Source organism: Rattus norvegicus, chromosome 15 (assembly GCF_036323735.1).
Source record: "Rattus norvegicus strain BN/NHsdMcwi chromosome 15, GRCr8, whole genome shotgun sequence".
In the NCBI taxonomy this organism is placed as follows: Eukaryota; Metazoa; Chordata; class Mammalia; order Rodentia; family Muridae; genus Rattus; species Rattus norvegicus.
This window is the reverse complement of record NC_086033.1, coordinates 3,708,959-3,728,834: the sequence shown is the minus strand read 5'-3', so window position 1 is coordinate 3,728,834 and position 19,876 is coordinate 3,708,959. Positions and strand designations below refer to the sequence as shown.

Sequence of the window (19,876 nt, the reverse complement as noted above, 5' to 3'; positions counted from 1 at the left end):
AAAGTGACTGTGGGAACAGCCATTCTGCATACAGTAAAAGCACTCAACTGTACACATTAAACACGTGTATTATATAACATGTGAATTATATCTCAATAAAGCTGTTTTTTACCCAACAGTTTTCCTTTTTACAAAACAAGATACTCTTTGTTTCATGTCTGTGGATTAAATTAGGTCTCCATAAACAACAGCAGCTGCCACCTGGTAAAACTGGATGGCTTCAAATACTTGGCAAACAACTGTGCAAGGCAAACAAGCTCTGTTTGTGTGTGTGCCAATTTCCAATAACTGTTTTTAAAGAATATGTAGGAAGATCAGACGGTGCATTCTTATTTGTTTTGCTATTGTCATTTAAAGAAGAGAATGCAATCATAATTTCCCTAACCAAGAAGTCAGTATCGCTATTATGTATTACACAGTCCATGGTAGCTGAAGGAAAATGATCCACTCTGATTTTAAAAAAGAAAACGGCTGAACATGTACGGAACAGGTACACAGCAAATGTCAGACCAGTCTTGGGTTGAGGTAGAACAGATGAACAAGGCAGTTTGAGTGATGCTTGCTAGACACACCCTGCTCAATAATTACAAACATTCTACTTCATGTTTGTAAAAATTCCCTCTATTTATTGAGAGTATTTCCCTAGACTATTCAGAGGTCAAATGAAAACCATCTGATAAACAATCTGACCATATCCAGGCTAGCAGACACAGGGAGCTGAAGAGCACGAGAGCCTGGTGTGACAGAACCCTGGCCTTGGGATGCTGAGGCGAGGAGATGGTGAGGCCAGATTACCTAGCAAGACCAAGAAAGAGAATAAGGGAGAGAGAAAGAAAGGAGGGGAAAGAAAGTAAAATGTATGCACTCTTTTTTCTTACTCTGTGTGTGTGTGTGTGTGTGTGTGTGTGTGTGTGTGTGTGTGTGTGCAACAGACAGAGAGAATACACACCTATGTCATGGCAGGCACAACTTGCAGGAGTCAATTCTCTCCTTGTAGACTCCAGGGATGGAACTCGGATTGTGAGACTGGACATCAAGCACTTTTTCCTGTTCCGCCATCTAACTGGCTTCTATTCTTTAAATCAAATATATATATAGATCCATGAGGTTAAACACTATAAGGCTTACACAATCAGATAAATGTAATCTTTACAAATTGTGTATAAAAAAATTCTAGTTCTTTAGAGTACACTGAAAACCTTGCCGTTATCGAACACTAATTTAATTTTCAAATTCTTACTTACATTTATGTTGTGCATGTGTGCACATGTGTGCACAGAGGACAGAGATAGATTCTCTCCTTCCACTGCACACATCCAGGCAATCAAATATGAGGCTCAGTGGCAACACCGTGCACACTGCTGAGCCACTTCATTGTTTCCCTTACTCAATTATTTTGGAAACATTGTAAAAGCCACAGAGGATCAAGGAGTTCGCTGTGAAACAGTGTGTCCTAGAAATGGCAGAAGCTACACCCAGGAAGTCTAAATGACTGCCTAAAACAGGAGCTAAGCAAGAACACCAAGAGCCATGCTAATATGAACAGGGCAGGACCTTAACCCTACACAAAACAACTATAGGAAGAGGAAAGGGCTCAGTGGCTATGAGCACTGGCTGCTCTTCTGGAGGACCCAGGCTCAGTTCCCAGTACCCAGATGGCAGCTTACAACTCTAACTCCTGTGCCCAAGGATCTGATACCTTCTCACAGACATACATGCAGTCAAAACACCAATAAGGAATGCTGACAGTGGGAGAAATACTCTTTCCCAGGCAAGAGAACACCAATTAGTTATCCAATACCAAATCTTCAGTCCTGAAAACATATAAATATCATACATAATATGATATACATAGGGTATATCTATACATACATATATACATGTATGTATATAACAAAAAAGATTTAAAAAAGAGGCACTTTTCAAAGAAAACAAGGAGGGTATATTGAGAGGGTTTTGGGGTTTTTTTTGTTTTTTGTTTTTTGGTTTTTTTTGGTTCTTTTTTTCGGAGCTGGGGACCGAACCCAGGGCCTTGCGCTTCCTAGGCAAGCGCTCTACCACTGAGCTAAATCCCCAACCCCTATTGAGAAGGTTTTAGGGGACAAGAAAGGACAAGGAGGAATTGATGGTGTAATTATAACCTCAAAAAATAGAAGGGGCTGGAGAGATGGCTCAGCGGTTAAGAGACTGCTCTTCCAGAGGTCCTGAGTTCAATTCCCAGCAACCAGAAGACAGCTACAGTGTACTTATATATAATAAATGAATAAATCTGAAATAGATAAAAACAGAAAAAGCAAACTTTCAACTTCATTTCTTTTATAAATATGATACCCATACTTTTTTAAAAGTCTAATGCCAGCTAGTGGGAGGTGGAAATGGGAAGGTGAGGAGATTAAGGTCAGCCTCAGCTACATACAAAGCTCATACAGAACCACCCTAGACTATATGGACATTATCTGAAATAAGAAAGAAAAGAGAGAGAGCGCGAAGAGGTGCCAGGAAGGTAGCTTGGTGGGGAAAGGCACTTGCTCCCATGCCTGACAACCTAAGTTCAATATCTGGAGCTCATTCGATAAAAAGAATCAATCCCAGTAAGTCGTTTACTAACCTCCATAGAGACTCCACAGCATGTCTGCCCATGTACACACAGACATGCACCCCGAAAATTAATAATAATAATAATAATAATAATAGTTTTTTTTCTTTTTTCTTTTTTTCGGAGCTGGGGACCAAACCCAGGGCCTTGAGCTCGCTAGACAAGCGCTCTACAGCCGAGCTAAATCCCCAACCCCATAATAATAGTTTTTTAACAACTTATTTTATTTTTATTTTATGTGCATTGGTGTTTTGCCTGCACCCTTATCTGCATAAGGGTGTCAGATCTCCTGGAACTGGAGTTTCAGACAGTTGTGAGCTGCCAATGCAGGTGCTGGGAATTGAACCTGGATCTTCTGGAAGAGCAGCTAGTGCTGAGCCATCCCTCTAGCACTCAATAAAGATATTTTTAAAGCACAGAAAAATAATAAAATAAAGTGAATAGGCTGTGGTAAGACACACTAGTAATCCCAGAACTTGGAGATTTCATCCAAAGGATCATAAATTCAAGGCCAGCTGCTACTATATAGTAAGACTTTATCTCAAAAAAAAAAAAATGTTTTAAGTACATATAAAAATTTTGGGGCTGGAGAGATGGCTCGGCAGTTAAGAGCACTGACTGCTCTTCCATAGGTCCTAAGTTCAATTCCCAGCAACCACATGGTGGCTCACAACCATCTGTAATGGGACCTGATGCCCTCTTCTGGTGTGTCTGCAGACAGCTGCAGTGTACTTACATATAACAAATAAATAAGTATTTTTAAAAACATTCTTGGAAGTGTGAGGATTAAAAAAAGACTAAGGTTGAAGCAGCAGAGAACAGTGCACTTGTGACAAGTGGACTGCACAGAATCGACATAAACACAGGGAGCTATGAAGTGACTAATACTTCAGTATTACTGCTGACGGCAGCAACCACCAATGGATGACAGCATGGACACAAAACTGTCCTTAAGCCTCAGGATGCCTACACTGAAACTGCACATGACAGCCCTAGAATACTCATATAAGCTTATTTTGAGCCATGTATAAATGAGCCATGCCTGCTAAGACTTTCCTAGAAAAAATATGAGTATTTAAAATTTTCCCAGAAAAAGCTTAAGTATTTTATACTCTCCCCCCAAAACTGAAAACTACATTTGGTTGCCGTCCTGACTGTACAGTAGCCTGTCATATTTCTCTTCTATAATGAACTCTTATCTTCTTTCTTTCACTTCAAAACCAGTAGGTGTCTGACATCTATCCTAAGACATATCAGCTAGAGACGAGGTGCAACTACTGGTTCTGTGTGCTTTTAAAACACCTCTAAAGCTGGGCAGTAGTGGTGGACGACTTTAATCCTAGCACTTGGGAGGCAGCGGCAGGCAGATCTCAGTGAGTTCAGAGCCAGCCTGGTCTACATAGTGAGTTCCAGACAGCCAAGACTACACAAGCAAGACCCTGTCTCAATCAAACAAACAAACAAACAAACAAACTCTAAGACAATCCAACACTGAGCTTTCCATCTACCCATTAAATGTCTTAAACCTTTACTTATCTATCAATGTGTGTGTATGTGCACACATATACATGCTATGGTAATGTATGTTTGTGCACATACACATGCCATGCTGCACATGTGGAGGTCAGAGGACTTCTCTCCTACTACATGGGTCCTAGGAATCAACTTAGGTCATCAAGCTTCACCCCAAACTCTTTTACCCACTGAGCCATCTTGCCAGCCCTATCTTTTTTTTTTTTTGGTTCTTTTTCCGGAGCTAGGGACAAAACCCAGGGCCTTGCGCTTCCTAGGCAAGCGCTCTACCACTGAGCTAAATCCCCAACCCCTTGCCAGCCCTATCTTAAATACTGTGATCCATTAAATGTTTAGCGATCAGCTACTAAAAACCAAGCATAGTGTTACTATCTAAGAAACAAAGATGTTCAAGATTCACTAATGAAAAAGTAGACTAGAGATGGGAATGAAGTGCCTTGGAAAATCCATAACAACTTTTGACGGAAGTATTATCTGAACTTGACCCTGATTTGTCTTTGCCACTCCTTCCTGGGAGAGAAGCTCTACATTTTTGGAATTTCCCTAATGATTCAAGTATCCAGCATGGCTTTGCTCTTGTTTTTGTGGAACCCACAGGGTTTGTACTGACTCACATGTACACTCACCAGGCCAAGGTTAAGGCCGGCAACATTGCAAAGACCAATCACATGGTTGCAGCTTCGACCCATATATCAGCCTTGGGACTACAGAAGTCGAGAATCTAAGTAAACCTCCATGTGGCCAGTCAATTTAATCATGGTTACCAAATGAGGCTCAGATAAAAGTTGCAAACTGGGACAGTAAACTCCCAGACTGGTAGTATACGCTCCCATGACAGAAAGACAGCACGTTCTAAGGACAGGGTCAATGAATGGACAGTCATCAACCAGCCCTATCAAGTCTGTTTCTGTTTCTTCACCCTTTAAATAATTAGCCAATAAAGGCAATCTTGCCTGAGTAGGAAAATATAAAACATCAAGAACAATTCAATCTGTCATTGTCCTTTAGGTTTACAGGAGGCAGCAACATCTAGAATGTCTGACACCCAGTAGACAACACAGAGACCAAATCAAGGGGATAACTGAAGAATTAGTAATCAATACAGAGTCCATTGGAGTCTGGTATGAATTAGACTTTATTGAAAACCCTTTTATGCCTGAGGTAGAATTTGTGTGAAAGATGCTTTTTCCTGCAATTTGATGTCAACAGGGCTAACCTTTTTTTTTTTTTTTTTTTTGGTTCTTTTTTTCGGAGCTGGGGACCGAACCCAGGGCCTTGCGCTTCCTAGGCAAACGCTCTACCACTGAGCTAAATCCCCAACCCCCAGGGCTAACCTTTAACCAACACGAAGTCATAATATATACTTGAGACGACAGGTAGGCCAATTACCGTGATCTGATTGTCATATGTTGTATACGTATACTGTGTGTATTACTGTACCCACAAACATTACAGTCACTATATGTCCATTAATACATGGACCATGTTGGCCTCAAATTTAGAATCCTCACAGAGATCTGCCACCCTCTACCTCCCAATCCTGAGATTAAAGGCCTGTATGACCATGTATAACTTGTGCAATTCTAAAACACATCTTTTGAGAAATCAGATTGTACAGCTAGAGAACAAGAAATTAAAAATATTATCTATAGGGGACTGGAAAGATGACTCAGTGGTTAAGAGCACTGACTGCTCTTCCAGAGATCCTAAGTTCAATTCCCAGCAACCACATGGTGGTTCACAACCATCTGTAATGGGATCCAAGTCCCTCTTCTGGTGTGTCTGAAGACAGCAACAGTGTACTCATATACATAAAATGAATAAATAAATCTTAAAAAAAATCATCTATCAAGTATTAAAAGGTTTGAAAAACAGAATTAAGAAATTACCGACAAGAGGTGGAGTCATCACTCAGTTGATGGATGGAGTGCTTGTCCAGAATGTACAAAGCCCTGGTTCCAATTCCCAGCAGGTACTCTATCTACAGACTGTCTCAGAAATTAAATGAAATAAAGGTGATAGGTATTGTGAATAGAGGGCTATAAATGTTATGCTACTTTGTAGTTTTAAATTTTTCACTACCATCTCTATCACAAATCCTATGTTTCCCATCTAAATGGTTTTCAAACCATTTTCAAGTCTGTCTACCTTCCTTGGAATGCTCTTAACTTTGTCAGTGTTCATTTATGCCAACACTCAGATATGTTTCTAACCTAGTACAAAAATACATAGGGACTAATACTTACATCACCCGGATAAATTCCTGGAATACAATTGAAGGTGTTTTCAGCACCCACAGAGCATGAGCAGCTTCTGACTAACCATGGCTACATCAGCACACTCATGACTCACCAAATCTCCAACTTCCCAGACATCTTCACATGAACTACTGTCCAGTCAGCTTTTTGACATCCTGTTCTTCTGTGTTTGAGATCTTGATATTTTTTTTGTTTTGTTTTGTTTTGTTTAGAACAGGAGGAGAACAGTTCTGGGACTCAATTAAGGCCTCACATATGCTAACAAGCTCTTTAACACTGAGGCTGCATCCTTAGCATCTTTTACTTTCTATTTACCTTTTGTTGGAGGGGGAGAGGAGGGAGGATTTCGAGACAAGGTTTATCTATGCATTAGAGCCCTGCCTGTCCTAGATTCATTTTGTAGACCAGGCTGACCTCGAACTCACAGAGATCCACCTGTCTCTGCCTCCTGAGTGCTGGGATTAAAGGAATACACCAACAAACCTAGTATTTTGTACTTATTTTTATATCATTATTTTCATTATTTTCAATCCTGTGTATATGATGTGTGTTCGTGTGGGAATGTGCACATGGGTACTGGTGTCCTCAAAGGCTGAGTCAGATCCCCCTGGAGCTGCAGTTAAAGGTGATTATAAGCAGCACATCAGGGTGCTGGGAACAAAACTTAAGTCTTTTACAAGAGCAGATAAGTTCTTTTAACCACTCAGCCCACTTTCTGAGCACTGACTTTTAATTTTGAGATAGGGTGCTACTATACCACCCAATTCCTTCTTGAAATTAACTATGTAGGCCATCCAGGTCTTGAATTTTCAGTCCTCTGCCTCGGCCTCCAGAATAGCTAGGATTACAATCTGTGCTCTCAGGCCTACATGAGCTTCTGAACAGAACATTAGAGTCAGACCAGTGAGATGGCTCAACTGGTGGAAGCACTTGCTACACAAGCCTGACGGCCTGACTCAATCTCTAGAGCCCACTTAAAATAGAGACATCAACTCCACAGGTTATCACCTACACAAGCACTACATGGCACACGCACGCGCGCACACTCACACAATAATAATGATAAAGAATAACTATTCCTTGTAATTTTCATATAATAACTTCCCTGCAGTTCTACAATACTTATACATTTTACTAACATCTTATGAACTTTTAAATTTGTGTGTGGGTATATGAGAGAGAGAGACACAGACACAGACACAGACACAGACACAGACACAGACACAGACACAGACACAGAGAGACAGACAGAGATTGGGCCTTTCCTAACATCAAGAAGAGAAAAGTTACTTCTTAAAAGAAGCCCATGGGGGGTTGGGGATTTAGCTCAGTGGTAGAACGCTTGCCTAGCAAGTGCAAGGCCCCGGGTTCGGTCCCCAGCTCCAAAAAAAAGAAAAAAAAAAGAAGCCCATGGAATGGCTCTGTCAGGTAAAGTGCTTGCAGCACAAGACTTATAACCTGAGCTAGATTCCCAGAACCCATATAAAATAAGGAGAGAAAAGAATCCAAAAAGTTATTCTCTGACCTCCACATATACACGATGGCATGAGCTACTGCACACATGTGCGTGTGCATGCATACATGTATACACACACACACACACACAGCCACTAAATCTGGGCTGATGGCACACACCTTTAACCCTGGCATAGAGGAAGGTGGATTGCTATGAGTTTGAGGATGGCCTTGTCTACATAGCAATTTCCAGGCTAACCAAGTGCTAGATAGTGAGACTCTGTCTCTAGAAAGAGATAGATAGATAGATAGATAGATAGATAGATAGATAGATAGACAGACAGACAGACAGATCTCTAGAAAGAGATAGACAGACAGACAGACAGACAGATATAGAGGCCACTAGAAAAAAGTTAGAGCCACCAAAGCTTTTCTCAACCTCTCATGTACTTTTTCCACAGTCCTCAGATTAGAGAAAGTCTAAGTGTCTGTGTCTTTAAGTTTGACATTCATATCCACATATTTCAAAGTTTCCCCCTGCTTTTTGCCCCCTACTCACAGACTGCTTGAAGTTTCAATCACATCCTGCTTCTCTCAGCTGTAGGATGTGTAATAAGAAAAGTATCCAGTCAGCGTCTAGGGCAGGTCTGGTCAGAACAATGAGGTCATCACTTCAGACTCACACCTGGTCCTTAAGAAACAGCTCCTCCTACAGTAAGCCAGTCTGTGCGCTTAAAGAGACACCCACAACCTGTGTACCAATGTGGCTAGAACTACAAGTCCTTCCTTACACGGGCCTATGCCATGGATCATTTCCTGTTCTGGCGACTTCATACTACTGATTCAGGGACCAACGGCAGCAGTGACTGCATCTGCTACAGCTAGTACAGGCTCACAAGAAAACTTCACGTTCAGCTACAGTGAAGTCAGGTCTACCACCGTTATCCAGGAAGCAGGACTGTCTATTTCAACAGTTTTTCCCTTAACTGGACTCCACTAAAAAAATGACTGCTTCTTATAGATTTTACAAAAATTTATCCCTCAAGGGAATTATAGCTCTCCTATTTTTTTCTCTCTTTTTTCTTCCAACAAGGCAGAGTCAGTCTCCTGTATCCCAGCTAACCTTGAACTCAAGATGTACAACAAGGGGGCTGGAGAGATGGCTCAGCGGTTAAGAGCACGGACTGCTCTTCCAGAGGTCCTGAGTTCAATCCCCAGCAACCACATGGTGGCTCACAACCATCTGTAATGGAATCTGATGCCCTCTTCTGGTGTGTCTGAATTTACAGTGTACTCCTATACATAAATAAATAAATACATCTTTAAAAAAAGTACAACACAATGACCTTTAGTTTCTGATCTCCTGCTTCCACCTACCAAGTACTCGGGATATAGGTAGTGCTGGGTATCAAACCCTGGACTTGATGCTGGACAAGCATTTGAGAAAGTGAGCCAGCAACGTTCCCAACCCCAGTCTTCCATTTGCTCTGTTCACAAATTTAAAGTAGCCAAGGCAGCCAAACGTGTCGCACGCAGTGAGAACTAAAAACGTCCAAGCTTTCTCTCAGCTTCACGACCTTTAAGAAAACATTTACTGTCACGCCCATTTCTTGAGCAACAAAACAGAACAATCTGAGCACAAAGATAAGTAGAGCTGATTTCAGTTCAAAATGCTCTAACAGAGGTATTAAATAACTTCAGTAAGAAGTATTGGAGAGCAAAGAACTCATCTATCTACGTTCCTACTATGTACGAAGGCCTCTGGTGGTGCTTGCTGACTACACTTTGAACCTGAAACGAAACAAGAACCTTTCTCACCTTAGCCCTCCTTCACAAGACCTCTGTAATATTTGACTTCAGCCAGGATGAACTTCTAACAGGCTAACAGCCTATCTAAAGATTAAAGTAGCTAGAGAAACATCACATTCACTACTGGTTATCTTTTGATTGATTGTTTTCAGACAAGATCTGACAATGCTTGGCTCTGAACTTCCCATCTTCTGGCCTTAACCTCCAGAGTGCTTGGATTTCAAATACGCACCAACAGCCATTGGTAAAAAAGATTGGTAATCAGTAGAACTAAGGATTTACACACTAGACAGTATATATGAGTATCCTTATTGTAGTGTTCTTTTTAAATATCTTTAATATGTAAGTTAGTAAAAACCAAAAAATGAGTTTCTATACTAAGAACATAACAGATTAAACAAAAGATTTAAAAAATAACCATAAAGTAAAAGCTATTATGTACAAATAAGAATGTGATAAGAGGTTATATTCAGATGAGCACATGTCTATAATCCCAGCACTCAAGAGGCCGAGGAAGAAGTATCATAATGAGTGCAAGGACATCCTAGCCATCCCGAGTTCCAGACCAACCTAAGCTATTGAATGAGGCCCTGTCTCAATAAAACAAAACAAGAAACAATAGCAACAAAAGAGATTAATATGTATAACATGTGGAGAATGCTTACAACTCTACAACAAAATATAACAAAGAAAATGGACAAGGGGTGTTGAAGAGATGATTCAATGTTATGAGCACCAATGTTATGTTAGGGAGAGGACTGGGGTTCAGTTCCCAGTACTCATAACTGAGTTGTGGTGGCTCACAACTTTAAGTCTAGTCCCAAAGTATTAGATGCTTCCAACCTTCACAGGCTCCTTCACATACATACACTCAGACACACAAATGCACATAAAATTAAATGAATACATATTTAAAACCTCAAAAATAAAGCTGTGCAGTGAAGCACTCCTTTAATCCCAGCACTCAGAAGGTAGAGGCAAATGGATCTCTGTGAGTTCCAGGCCAGCCAGGGCTACACAAAGAAACCTTTCTCAAATGAAGGAAGGAAGGAAGGGAGGGAGGGAGGGAGGGAAGCCCCAAAAGTATATGAGTATAGGAAAGAAGGGAAAAAGGAAGGATGGACAAGGGCCTAAAAGGACATTTTATCAAGTGAGATATACAAATGACCAATGAGCATCTCAGGATTACTAACCATTAGGGAAATGAAAATCATAATAAAACGATACATCATCTCATGCCCATAAGAATACTTTTTGTTCTGGGCACATCTGTAACCGAACACTTGGGAGGCAGAGGAAGGTGAATCTGTGAGTTCAAGACCAGCCTGGTCTACATAGTAGGTTCCAGGACAGCCAGGGCTATGTAGAGAGACCTTATCAAGAGAGACAGAGACTGAGACAGAAACAGGAAAAAAGAAAACTGTCCAACTTCAATATGAAGAAACTGAACTTTAAAATTAAATCATCATTTTTATCTATCATGCAGGGTTAGCTGTTTTCAGTTTGTTCCTGTTAATAATAAATGGTGTAGGGGTTGGGGATTTAGCTCAGTGGTAGAGCGCTTGCCTAACAAGCGCAAGGCCCTGGGTTCGGTCCCCAGCTCCGAAAAAAAGAAAAAAGAAAAAAAAAAAAATAAGTGGTGTAGGACTGGAGAGATGGCTCAGTAGTTAGGAGCACTGACTGCTCTACCAGACGTCATGAGTTTAATTCCCAGCAACCACATGGTGGCTCACAACCATCTATAATGGGATCTGATGCCCTCCTCTGGTGTGTCTGAAGACAGCTACAGTGTACTCACATACATTAATTAAATAATATATAAAAAATTTAACAATAGTAAGTGGTATAAAATTAGTATCTTTATACTCCCTGGAGAAGCAAAAGCAAATTCAGACCTCCAAAACAACAAAGGAGGGCTGGAGAGGTGGCTCAGCGGTTAAGAGCACCCAACTGCTCTACCAGAGGTCATGAGTTTAATTCCCAGCAACCACATGGTGGCTCACAACCATCTGTAAAGAGATCTGATGCCTTCTTCTGGTGTATCTGAAGACAGCTACAGTGTACTTATATATAATAAATGAATAAATCTTTAAAAAAAAAGGAAGGCTGTTTCAATGAAAAGTAGTACATCCAGGCTGTCCTGAGGAGAGTGAGAAGGGAGGACCACTTTTAGATGCAAACCCTGCCAAGTATCTCCATCCCCTGGACAAGTTTCTCTTTCAGTTCTCAAGGATTTATGTATTACTTTTCTTTTGCTCAAAACTTTTCTTGGAAATATGTCACGATATATCAAAAATAACTCACGAAAACATGAGTGTTTTTCAGACAGTTTCTCTGTGTAGCAGCCCTGGCTGTCCTGGGACTTGCTTTGGAGTCTAGGTTGGCCTTGACTAAATTGGTGCCCACTTAGATAAAGAAGTGTCAGGAAAAAAAATCTCATTTATCCATATGCTATTAGCAAAAATCAATACAGATGGGAAATGCTTCAAGAGTCAACTCAAGGAAACATACACTGACTCCCTTCAATCTACATATCCTCCCCACCCCTCTCTGTGCGTGTGTGTGCAAGTGTGCATGTGTGTGCGTGAACGTGTGTGTCCATCCCTCTCTGTATCTCTCAGTGTCTGTGTGTCTGTCTGTCTGTCTACCCCCTGCCCCTCAAGACAGGGTTTCTCCGTATAACCCTGGCTGTCCTAGAACTTGCTTTGTAGAACAGACTTACCTCAAACTCAGAGATCCACCTGCCTCTGTATCCCAGTCTTGGGATTAAAAGTATGCACCATCTTGCCCGTAAATCTGTAAATCCTACTTAAAAAGAAAAAAGAAAAGATAAAATGACCCAGTAATACAGACACACACACACACACACACACACACACACACACACACCCCAAATATAAAAGACACTTAGTTAAATGATCTGAATGCATTTATCCTAGGTAGGAAGAATAAATACAATATAAGGGAAGTCAGTAGTAGTTTGTACTTTGTCTTTTATCTAGTCTCCTGACAACACTAGCTTCCTAAACTTACCTGAGAGCATCTATTTCTCTTTCCATAAAAAGAGTAGAGAGTAAGTATCTCCATAGTGCTCAGACACAAATGGTCATCTACCTTACTCCCACCCACAGACCCACGGAGACTCTTAAGGCCCAGAGACTGGGGAGATCACAGAGAAAGCTGTCTTCTGGACAGGACAGCACCACTGCACTCATGAACTTGAGACAACTGTGGTTGCCTACACGAGACCAGCACAAGATCAAGCCAGTTGACATTCCAGCTTGGAAGAAGTAGGGACTCACGGCACCGCCCATACTAACTCGGAAACTATGACTGCGGATGGCTCGGTGGAAAGGAGGTCATTTTTCTTTAAGGGTGTGGCCCCTGCTAGGTAAACTGCACTCTACTGGATAGGCCAACACCCAAGAGTAGTGGCAGCCCCAGTCAAACTCAGTGAATTAAAATAATTTAAAAAAGAATGGGTAGGAGGCACAGTAGCACATACCTTTAATCCCAGCATTCAAGAGGGAGAGGCAGATGGATCTCTGTTCAAGGCCAACCTGGTCTAAAAGGCAAATTCCAGGTCAGTCAGGGCTGATACACAGAGAAACTCTGTCTCAAAAAAACTAGAAAAGGGGCTGGGGATTTAGCTCAGTGGTAGAGAGCTTACCTAGGAAGCGCAAGGCCCTGGGTTCAGTCCCCAGCTCCGAAAAAAAAGAACCAAAAAAAAAAAAAAAAAAAAAAACTGGAAAAAAAACAAGCTATTTACAGATACATAAAACTTCAATTTCTGTCCAACGAGATAGCTCAGAGTGCAAATGCACTTGCCACCAAACCTAAGGACCGGAGTTCAATGCCAGAACTAACATGGTGGGAAGAACTGAGTCCTGCAAGTTGCCCTTTGACTTCCCCAAACACACCATGACATGCACACACCACTCACAAACATTCACGAATAAATGTACGTTGAAAATATAATTAGGGCTGGAGAGACACCTCAGGAGTTAAGAGCACTGACTGCTCTTCAGAGGTTCTGAGTTCATTTCCCAACAACTACATCATAGCTCACAACCATCTGTAATGGGATCCCATGCCCTCTTCTGGTGAGTCTGAAGACAGTGACAGTGTACTCACATACGTAAAATAAATAAACCATAATATATTTAATATGTTAATATATTTAATATATATTAAAATTAGGGGTTGGAGATACGGCTTAGCAGTTGCTCTTGCAAAGGAACAAGTTCTTGTCCCAGTACTCACAACCATAACTCTAGTTCTAGAAGATCCAATGCCCTCTTCTAACCTCACCAGAAACACATGTGGTATATATATTTACATATAGATAAAACATTTATATACATAAAATCTCTAAAATTATATGCATATATATATTTAAAAAATTTTAATTTCAACCAAAAATTTCAAGTAAGATGGCTCAACAGGTAAAGGCACTTACCACTAAAGCCCATCACCTGAGTCTGAACCCCAGAATCCACATGGTGGAAGGAAAAGAACCAATTTCACAAGTTGCCCTCTAATCTCTATATGAAACCCCATATATATTAACAAAAAAATAATGTAAAAACCATGAAAGCAGGTCTGTGTGTGTGTGTGTGTGTGTGTGTGTGTGTGTGTGTATGTGCGTATCTCTCTGTGTGTGTGTGTGGGTATCTCTGTGTGTGTGTGTGTCTTTGTATTCCAAGAGGGAAGGAGAGTTAACCACCTTAGAGTCTAACCTAGTAACATTTCTAGGGTGGGTGTGATCAGTCCCTGCAATCACAGCATTGAGAGACAGACACAGGAGGATCTGGTACAAAGCCAACTTCAGCTACTTTTTAAGTTCAGGGTAGGCTGTGTATCTGAGATTCTTCCTCACAAAACAAAACAAAATGGGTCAGTGAGATAGCTCAGAGGGTAGAGGCCCTTTCCTGCAGGGGTAGATGACCTTGCTTTAACCCCACAAGATTACGGGAGAGGCAGTAGTCCTATGACCTCTACACATGAGCCATGGCACACGTGCACCTACATTCACACACATACATGCCTATACTCACACAATAAATAGATACAATTTTTAATTTTTAAAGTTGAAAAAATAAGCCCAGCAGTGGTAGCACATGCTTTTAGCACTTGAGAGGCAGAAGCAGGTGGATGTCTGTGAGTTCAAGGCCAGCCTGGTCTACAGAACGAGTTCCAGGACAGCCAAAACTACATAGGGAAACCCTCTATCAAAAAATGAAAACAAACAAAAACTTTAAAAGACAAAAATAAATTTTAATTTTGGCCAGCATTATTAGAGAGGACCCAGGATTAGTGCCCAGGACCTAAATGTGTTCACAAAGTATCTATAATTCTAGTTTCATGGGATGATGCCTGCCTCTAGCTTCCACAGGCACCAGGCACACATGTAGTATATACACATAGTTGCAGGCAAAAACTCATACACACAAAATTAAATTTTTAAAAAGTATCGGGTTGGGGATTTAGCTCAGCAGTAGAGCGCTTGCCTAGCAGGCGCAAGGCTCTGAGTTCGGTCCCCAGCTCCGGGGAAAAAAAAAAACAAAAAAACAAAAAACTAAAAAGTATCATTTGCCGCATATATGAATAAATAACCATTTCCACTACTAAACAATCATTTTCTGAGAGCTTGCAAATGTTAATTATTTCTTGTTACAACCATTTTCCCAAGCATAGTTCCCTATACAATTAAACACAGCATGAAAATTGTAATTTATTCAAGTCCCTGTATAACAATATAAATCCTCAAATTTAGCATCATGCTATATTCAAATTAGTTTCTCATACGTAGTATAAATATATGAGGGAGGAAACCTTATGAAGAGATGCCCCTTCTACAAACTTATACTCTCCAATTTCAATCTCTACCTCAATATCAAGTCTGCTTCAAGACTGCTCTTTTTCCTCCCTCCCTCCCTCCCTCCCTCCCTCCTTCCTTCCTTCCTTCCTTCCTTTCTTCCGAGACAGGGTCACCCTACAGCCTTGACCATCCTAGAACTCACTCTGTAGATCAGGCTGGCCTCAACTCACAGAGATCCACCTGCCTCTGTCTCACAGATTAAAGGTGTGCAGCACCACACCCAGTTTAAGAATCATTCTTTAGTCAGGTGTGGTGGCACATGCCTTTAATCCCAGCACTGGGAAGGCAGAGGCAGTCTGAATTCTTTGTAGAGCCAACCCGGTCTACAAAGTGAATTCAGGACAAAGACTCTTTTTTATCTGTCTTACAAGGCTACAGCTTGGGGCTGGAGAGATGGCTCAGTGGTTAAGAGCACTGACTGCTCTTCCAGAGGTCCTGAGTTCAAATCCCAGCAACCACATGGTGGCTCACAACCATCTGTAATGGGATCCAATGCCCTCTTCTGGTGTGTCTGAATACAGCTACATGTATATAACAAATAAATAAATCTTAAAAAAAACAAGGCTACAGCTTGAGCCCTGGGCTTTTCTCGGGCTAAGCATACCACTTTATCTGTATCACCAAAGCCTAGGTTTTATGTGTTTATGTTCTACTCTCTTTTTTAACATTTTGTGTGTTTACACACACAAGAGTTGGGGGTTAAATAAAACTATGTCTATGTCACACATATATGTGAAGGTCAAAGAACAACTTTGTGAAACTTCACAACAGTGTAGATTCTAAGAATCAAACTCAGGTCTCCATGCTTAGCTGCAAGTGCCCTTATTCACTGAGCCATCTTGCTCACCTGACTATGTTTTCTTCTTTGAGAGGGGTCTCCCGGGTTATACACAAGCTGTATAGAGCTTCTAGGCTTACGCAATCTTCTTGTCCCAACCTCTGAGAGTAAAAATAAGAATCACATCACTTCCAACTAATTCCTAGTCTGGCATTTACCAGCTCTATGATCTCTGCCAACTTCATTTTGACACCTCCTTATCTTTTCCTACCATTTAATCTTTTGAGTTGGGGTCTCCCTGTGTAGTCTTGACTGGCCTGGAATACACTCTGTAGACCAGGCTGGCTTCAAGCTTGCCTCTGCCTACCAGATTACAGGATTGCAAGGATGTCACCAATCCCAGATTCCTTCTGTTTCTGAGTTATTTTTTAACTTCCTTATCCTGACTTTTAAGATTTATTATTTTCTCTATTTGCATGTGAGCTGAGTGAATGCCGTGTATGGGAGACAGCAGAAGCCTGAAGTGAGTGTCCAACTGCCAGGCACTTACAAGTGGTGTCAGCCACAAGACGGTGCTGCTAAGATCCAAACTCAGGCCCTCTGCAAGTGCAGTACGACCTTTACTGCAGTTATCTCTCTCTCTCCAGCCTGATCCTTATTTTTAAAACTCAGGTAGGTATTCAAGGCCATACTGGTAGATGCTTGTGCAAGGCCCTAGGTCATTGCTTGCATAAGGCAAAAAAGAAAACCCTAAGATCCCAGCTGTTGTGTTACAAATGAGAAGAATGCACGGAACACGAACTTAATGAGTGTTGAATATTATTATTAGTTACTTAAGAATGTTGTGAGTTGGGCTGGAGAGATGGCTCAGTGGTTAAGAGCACCGCTCTGCTCTTCCAGAGGTCCTGAGTTCAATTCCCACCAACCACATGGTGACTCACAACCATCAGTAATGAGATCTGATGTACAGTTCTGGTGTGTCTGAAAACAGCTAAAGTGTGCTTATATAAAATAATTAATTAAATAAATCTTTTAAAAAGCAAAGACTAGGCTACAGGTTGTATACTACAGTCGCCACCTGGCCTTCTGTCTCCCTGCAGAATAGGTGAAAACCATTATTTTTAAAAAGAAAAAGTTTAAAGGACCACTAGATAAACTGACGCCTCAAAAGGTACAGGATGATCTAGGCTACCAATTCCATCTCAAGGGGCAGGGGGTGGGGGAGCAAACTAGAAAAACCTCCTCTTCAATTTCCATTGCAACTTTTTCTTCTCCTGAAAAATATTTTATTCATGTAGCATAGTTTAGAATTTGCTTAATGTGGGGGGGATGGGAGGGGTGCCACAGGGACAAGGGGCTTCTCTTTGTAGCCCTAGCTGTTGAAGAACTCACGCTGGGTCTGGAACTCAGATTCACCTGCCTCTTGAGTGCTGGGATGTGCCACCACAATTTGGCTGTTTTTAAATTTATTTTTTTTTTTTTGGTTCTTTTTTTCGGAGCTGGGGACCGAACCCAGGGCCTTGTGCTTCCTAGGCAAGCGCTCTACCACTGAGCTAAATCCCCAATCCTGTTTTTAAATTTTTTAAATCAACTATGTAAATACAAGGACAGAACATATTTCATACTCATAGTTAATACAACGCACTCATTATATCACCATTATGTCTCATTATTGTCTCCCAAATGGTTTCTTAGCAATCAAAGGCAGAGAGCCTTGTACCTTTCACCTTTATACCCTGAGGTCTTCCACACAAAAGAGGTCTCAATAGATGTGACCTGACCTTCTCCCGTCAACACCTTACATAATACGGTACACAGCAGGGCTTCCATAAAGTTTGTTGTTGAACTCTTACAGAAAATTTCTGTTAACTACCACACAAAGCTTCACCCTGTCCAAGAAAAGTCCTGTTACAAACACCACAAACTAAGTTTTCCTCTAATATACATCAAATAAATGGGTTCCATGACTATATTTAAGCTAGCTCAAGGATTTAAAAGCCATTATTCTAATTAATGAATTTATGAATCTCAATATGGCAAAATCCGGTTACATAATTTACATAATCAAAAGAAGTTACCCTTTGTAAATTTATACCTACAAAATAGAAAAAATTTTGGAAAGCTTGTTTCTGCAGATTAAAATGGCTAAATTACGGGGTTGGGGATTTAGCTCAGTGGTAGAGCGCTTGCCTAGCAAGCGCAAGGCCTTGGGTTCGGTCCCCAGCTCCGAAAAAAAGAAAAAAGAAAAAAAAATGGCTAAATTATCTTTACCCTTTACAGGAAGCCATTGATTTCCACTAAAAATGAAATTAACCAGCCAAAAAATCCAAACTCAACTCCAAAAAACAGTTTTTGAGATTCAGAGGGTAAAATTTTTTCCCTCGTTAATTTTAAAATTGCTTTTATTTTCAGGTATTCAAAATTTATTGTCTCCTAAAATAAAACCTCACCAATTTCTTCAAAGATAATCTGAATGGGCATACTGTAAAAACAGTATGGTTTCTATGCAAGGTACTAAACTGCCCCTAGATTGAGTGTTCACCGTCCTGCTACAACAGAAACACGTTCTTAGTTTTAAGTTCTATCTGTGAAAAGGTTTGAGTGTCTTAACTGTACATTCTTTTGCTATATCGACTCTACTGATTTTACACTGCATATATAATTTCACGAGCACATTGTAAAGGAATTCTACATTTGAATGAATCTGGGAAGAAACGTGTTGTGAACACACACACACCCTTCTTTCAGCTCACAAACGCTCCAGAAGAAGCAAACCTCATGGTTTGTGGGCTTTTTTTTTTTTTCCTCAAGAAAGTCTCTCTCCCGCCCCCACCCCACGCTTTATTTTAGAGTAGCAATCAATCAGTACCCTACTCATAGTCTCTACGCTAAAAAGAACCTCTCCAACTAATACTAGTTTACCAAGACTTCTCCTTTCACAAGTCCAGAGTGCTGGTTCGCTGGATTATTTCTTTGGCAAGGGGAACAGAAAGCTGGAAGGTTCCGGGACGCCACCATTCCCGCCACACCATTCAGGAGTCAGGTGCCGGACGGGTGGCCCAGCCCAGCCTTCCGTAGAGCAGGGAAGGAATGGGTGTTTGCAAAAATCTGACCCTCCCTCTTTTCCGCACTCCTACCCAACCCTCAACAGTACAAACCAACGTGGGCCCAACTCTTTGCTCCCATTCAACATACCCTCTTCTGCACATTACCCCCATTTTCTTCCCACTTCTTTCGGATCCAGCTTGGCTCCTTTCATCCGGTTCTGAGTCTCCTTAACCTCCCAGCTCCCATCACTCACATCCCTCTCCGGCTCCCATTCCTGCCCCCTTGAGCCTAATTCTACTCGGGTCTCCCTGCCCCCGTCCCCGGACCTCCGAGCACCGCCAACCCTCCCCTGCCGCCCCAGCTCAGAAAGACGCCCGGTCCCGCTGCGCACAGAAAGGGAGTCCCTCCTAACACGTCACCCCGGGGTGCAGGTCCCCTGAGACCCGACCTTCCGCACCCCCTCCCCCTGAGCTACCCCTGCACCCCGTTTCCGCCGGCCCCGCCCCCCTGAGAGTGTC

The 19,876-nt window shown here is 41.5% G+C and overlaps 1 protein-coding gene across 18 annotated transcripts in view; it reads right to left on the bottom strand.

Moving 5' to 3' along the window:
• Positions 1–19,876, bottom strand: part of Usp54 (ubiquitin specific peptidase 54) — a 100,923-nt gene that overhangs the window by 78,101 nt on the left and 2,946 nt on the right. For 2 of the 18 annotated variants that reach the window (XM_063274518.1, XM_063274535.1), the window contains exons 2-3: positions 12,374–12,456; positions 6,019–6,117 (exon numbers count right to left, since the gene is read on the bottom strand). The exons of 4 other annotated variants lie outside the window; for them this stretch is intronic. The gene's annotated coding sequence lies outside the window, so the exon portion shown is untranslated. Of the gene's footprint in view, positions 1–949; positions 1,076–6,018; positions 6,118–8,401; positions 8,425–12,373; positions 13,387–19,232; positions 19,459–19,505; positions 19,873–19,876 lie in introns of those variants that run through there. 12 more of the 18 variants (XM_063274515.1, XM_063274534.1, XM_063274527.1 and 9 more) reach the window with 10 other exon arrangements.